We start from the raw sequence: 6,000 nt of genomic DNA, 5'->3' as shown, positions 1-6,000 counted from the left end.
AGAGCATGTGGTTTATAGTTTGGATAATCATTTTATATTCTATGTAATATTAGTTAATTAAAGTATGATTGTGTGTTGGTTTACTAGTTTAGTCATTAGTGTCTACTTCTGGTTTTAATTGTGTGTTGGCTTAGTCATTAGTGTCTACTTTTGGTTATGAATGATATTTGGAATAATATATCGATACTTTTTTTTGAACGGTAATTTGGATCACTAAAGTATCATCGTGCCACGAGCGGAATCACCCGAATCTGTTCATATCCATTTCCACTAGACTATAATGCTCATATACCAATTCGGGAGGAAACCCAATAAATCTGGGAAAAACTCCCTTTGTGGGAATCGAACTCAGGACCTAATTGTTTCTAAACTTATCTCACATCCAAGATGCCACTAAGCTATGATGTCATGGGCAAATATATCGATATTAATGCTTTGAAATTAATGTTTACATGCTATTATTTATTTAACGCAGACTAATATACTCTTAAATAGTTATTGTAATTACCTATATTCGCTTATTGGAGAATACGAGTTTTCCATCTCTTGAATAGAGGGGAGATACCATACCACTAGACCACTAGATCGTATTTATGTTTTTAGGCTCATGACTTGTAATACGATATAGTTTTTTAGTATTATAGTGATACATTGTGTTGAAATAAATCAAGCACATTGTTGTTATAGTGGATAACGTGCGTTACTGGACTGTGTAATGTGTTTAAGGGTTATTCTGCTAGGGTGGGCAAAATCAACATGATTGTTGAATAATTGTGTCATGATCGAAGGTGGCAGAAGCATACACTCAAGTCACGAGGGTGGGTTACCATGGTGTTATTTGACAACTTATATGTGCATGAGGGATGTGCTAGTAGCACTAATTGTAGCTATCGACTTGTTTTAAACATGCACAAGTCCATACATTAAACTAGCGGTCTTGCTTGACGAGGAATGTGTGTGATTTGATGATGATTTTAAAGTTGAAACCAACGAATATCGAAAAGATTATGATGTGCCACATCTTACAGAGGTTGATAACAAGAGTTAGGACTTACGGTGGAAGGGGCACCTTCGGTAACCCCATTTTATCGAGCGACATTGGGCCGCCACCCCCAAATCGGTGTTCGGTGACTCCCCTAAACGGCGAATACTCACCGAAAAGAGAAGAGAAAAGATAGAGGAGAGAGAGAGGGTTAATGGTGGGTCTCACCCTTTTTCAACCAACCACAATTTAAAAAAAAAAAAAAAAAAATTGTTTACCACTTTCCATGTGTTTGAGCACCCCTAGTGCTTGAGTGCAAATTGGGAGTGAATGAGGAAGTTGACATGACATGATATTATTGGTTAAAAAAAGTTTATCACTTTCCATTTGAGGAACACCCCTTCCACCCTTAGGAAGACACAATCATATTGTTGGAGGGGTAAATTATGTTAGACCGTGGGGTATGGTGGGGCGGGGGTTGGGGGCATGGGTTCACACGTAGAGTTGGAGCCCCCTCCCCCCCCCCCCCCAGCGGTGAGTGACGTGTCTGTGGGGTATGGCGGGGCGTGGCTAGCCCGCGTGGCTTGGCAGGTTTATTAAAATAAAAAAAACCAAAAATTAAAAAATACACACAACATTAAAAAAAAGCCTAAAATTTTATTAAATTCCTAAAAATTATAAAATTCATAAAAATTACAAAAAGCCTAAAAAGGATTACAAAATAATAAAAAAAAACCTAGAGCGTTAGGTAGATTTCGAAAAGGGCGAAGTTGTCGAACGGCTTCCGCTCCTTGCCCCGGAACTCGATGTTCGCCACCACCACCCGGTCTTCGTGGCTTATCCCCCCGCCCGGGACGCTACCGTAGTAAGCTTTGAAACGATCGAGCTTCGGTCGTAGCTTGCGCCATTTGTGTTGGCACGCGTTTAAATTGTGCCGGTCGTTTCCCACGTTATGTCGGTAGCTAGCAAAAGCTACCGGGCAGTAACGGGTCTCACCGGGTTGGCGGCCCTTCATTGCGTCAACGACGCTCGTGACAAGAGCTAGCTCTTCCTCGTGTGTCCAAGAAGCCATCGATCAAGTGTGTGTGGGTTGGGGTAGCTGTGGACAGCCGGTGGGGTTGTGGGTTATATATATAGCGATGTTGACTGTTGGGTGGGTGAACCGCTTGGCTTGGCCAAACGGTTATAATTTGAATTTTAAATGTAGCCCGCTATGACCTAGCCAACAAGCGAATAGGAGCCGACCATATAAGATCGCTAGCATGCCCCACGCCCGGCTTTAAACTCCCGCCCCTTGAACCATGCCCAAACCCAAACCCATCCGGGGTGGTGGCTTAGGCGTTTTCAGCCAACCCACGCCCCATACCCCATAGTCTTAGCATGATGGAGTTCACATGCCATAGAAGTTGACAACAAAAATATGAGAGAGTAGTGGAAGAAGAGAAACTAAACAATACATGTATTTATGTTATGATTTATGTAAACGTTTTATGCATTTATTTTGTCCTAAATAATTATATTCACGTACTTGTAAAATTATAAATGAAATGGAAGGAGTATAATATACTCCGAAGGACAAAATAAGTCAATTCTTAGAAAAAGTATATTGTTGTCTTGTGGTTAAAAGTCAAGTCAAAAAAACCATTTATTTGAGTTGTGGTCACAAATGAAATCGAAAGGACGACTTTTTACTAAATTAAAACCGTTGTGGTCAGCCAAAACGGTTGACAAATTTCTCTTCGTTTATAAGTATTATATAAATATTATATAACATTTGGTCATGCTTAGTATTTGTCTACGTGATCCAAATATAACCTTAACAATTAGACAAATTAGACATGTAGTCTTTATCTAACTTACAAAAGATGCAATAAAGGTACTAATTATCGAGTGTTAATGTAAGACAAATAATTTATATTCAAAATTGTATGTATATTGATTAAGATATGAGTGAAAACGTTGATTATTATTTGTGAAAATATTTATATAGGGAGAGATCAAACAGGAAGTATTGTTTGTGTAGGAATGGTAGGAAGGAATAAGGGGTTGTTTGTTTGCATCTGACTGGGTCAATTAAGAGGCTGGTCTCTGATTCAGTCAGACCTCAGACTGTTTGGTTCACATCTGAATGGAGCAAAAATAGGCAAAATGAGTCTGACTCGGTCAGACTTCAACCAATATCTGACTGGGTAAGAGGTTCAGTCAGAGTTGCTCTGATCGAAACAAACAGCCCCTAAGTTTATGGGGTTAGCATATAATAAGAAGTTTATTTGGCTAAGAATGTCAGGAAGTAATCTTGACCATCCATTTATTTAATCAATGACTAAGATTAAATGAGGGAATAAAAGAGACGCGTGAGTTTGTTTAGGGGCATTCTAGTCAATCCAAGTTAATAGTTTCTCTCTCCTCCAATTTCCCCCCATTTTTTAAACGTTAATAACTCTTTCATACGACATTATTTTTTTATAAAAATTGCACCAAAAAAACGAGTATACTATTGTTATATTTTGGAAAAAATTTTTCTAAAACCCAGTTGCGTAAAACGCAATGGAAAAAACCCAGTTGCGTAAAACGCAATGGAAAAAAAATCTAAAAAAATGACATTTTTCTAAAACGCAATGCACAAAAAACACAAAGAAATGTGTTATTTGTAAAAGGCAATGGCCAGAAAACACAAAGAAATGTCTTATTTTTAAAACGCAATAGCCTAAAAACACAAAAAAAATGTACTTTCTAAAACACAATGGACTGAAAACACATAAAAATGTGTTTTACCTAAAACGCAATGCACTAAAAACGCAAAGAAATGTCGTATTTCCAAAACGCAATGCCCAAAAAACACTTAAAATGTCTGTTTTCTAAAACGCAATGGACTGAAAACAAATAAAAATGTGTTTTACCTAAAATGCAATGCACCAAAAACACACAGAAATGTCTTATTTATAAAACGTAATGGCCAGAAAACACTTAAAAATGTCTCATTTCTAAAACGCAATGGCCTAAAAAAACAAAAGAAAGTGTTCTCTCTAAACGCAATAGGCTGAAAACACCTAAAATTGTGTTTTACCTAAAACGCAATGACTAAAAACACTTCAAAAATGTGTTTTTCTAAAACGCAATGACCAGAAAACACATAAAAATGTCTTAGTTCTAAAACGCAATGGCCTAAAAACACCAAAGAAACTGTTCTCTCTCTAAAACGCATTGAACCAGGACAATAGTTTTGTCTGTGAATTGTCTGAACCAAGAAGTACAGATCAAAAGGCTGTCTACAAATGCAGTTTTCCAGAGGCCATTTACAGAAAATTAAATGTTCTTATGCATTTTTATTAAAGTAGTTTAATCGAAAATTAAATGTTCTCATGCATTTTTATTAAAGCAATTTAATCTCTGCCCCTTGGACCCCGCCAGGGGCTGCCGCCCCTAGGACCCTGCTACCAGGGGCATTGCCCCCGGACCCCCGCCAAGATCGTAAAACGCAATGACTAAATCAAAAACCCATATCATAAAAATGAAATTAAAGAATTTCTTACATGGATCGAACCCGATTTCTTCAACGATTGACGAAATTTGAATGATTCAAACACTTATCAGCGATCGAATCGAACGGATCGAGTGATTATCTTCAAAATCACTGGAAAAAACGAGATTTTGTATGAAATTAAACTGGGTTTTCTTCAAAAAAAACTGAAGAACACGTTGATCGGGTGTTTGAATCATTGATTGGTGATGAAAATCACACAATAATATAGTGATTATTGAGATAGAAAGTGAAGAAATGGTTGAAGATGGTGGGTTTTGAAAATGGTGGGTTTTGAAGTTACTGGGGAGAAGAAGGAAGAAGAAATGATAAGATTTACTAAAATACCCTCCCTCTTTATTTTAAATTTTGCCACATGTCCTAATCCTATTGCTTCATATCCTTCCTAACCAAAATAAACTTCCTATTTGATCCTAACCCTAAGTTTATGACATGTGGCAAAATTGAAAAATAAAGGACAAGTGTATTTTAGTTAGGGCTGTAAACGAACCGAACGTTCAGCGAACAGTTCGTGAACCGTTCGGCGGGAAGTTCGTCTATGTTCGTTCGTTTAATAAACGAACGAACATGAACAAGAAATTTCGTTCGATTAGTTAAATGAACGAACAAGAACATATGTCTCGTTCGTTCAATTGTGTTCGTGAACGTTAGGTAAGGTGTTCGTGAACATTCGTTCATTTGTGTTCGTTTATGTTCGTATGTTTGTGTTTTAATTAAAGATTTTTGTACTTTCATATATTTTATCTGTACTTTTTATATTATTAAAGTTTTATTTATTTTATTACCCTAACAGTTAAACTAAGAACCCCTATTTCACCTTGTTTATGCATCATTTCCCTTTCCTTTCTCATTATTTACATCGACGTATACGATCGACCCCAGTTCCACAATAAGGGATTCAAGTTCCAGTGCTACTCTCTGGGCCATCCACCTTTATCCTTCGTCGCGTTCGCCAAATTTATTTGTGTTCGTTTGTGTTCGTGAACACGCTCATTTCCTTAATGAACGAACACGAACATAAAATCTCGTTCGGTAAGTGTTCACGAACCGTTCGTGAACACGTTTATTTCCTTAACGAACGAACACGGACAAGGCCTTGTTCGTGTTCGTTCAGTTTGTTTACAGCCCTAATTTTAGTCAATCTTATCTCATTTTCTCTTTTTTTCTTTCTCTGCAACTTCAAAACCCACCATTTTCAAAACTCATCATCTTCAACCATTTTCTTCACTTTCTATCTTAATAATCACTACATCATAGTACGATTTTCGTCATCAATCAATGATTCAAACACTCAATCAACATGTTCTTCAACTTTTTTTGAAGAAACCTAGTTAATTTCATACAATTCTCAATTTTTCCGTGATTTTGAAACGAATCACTCGATTCATTCGATTCGATCGCTGATAAGTGTTTCTATCATTCAATTTTATCAATCATTGAAGAAATCCGAAGAAATCGACTTCGATCTGTGTAAGAA

The sequence above is a fragment of the Helianthus annuus genome, chromosome 11 (assembly GCF_002127325.2).
Source record: "Helianthus annuus cultivar XRQ/B chromosome 11, HanXRQr2.0-SUNRISE, whole genome shotgun sequence".
Classification (NCBI taxonomy): Eukaryota; Viridiplantae; Streptophyta; class Magnoliopsida; order Asterales; family Asteraceae; genus Helianthus; species Helianthus annuus.
Note: the sequence above shows the minus strand (reverse complement) of the source record.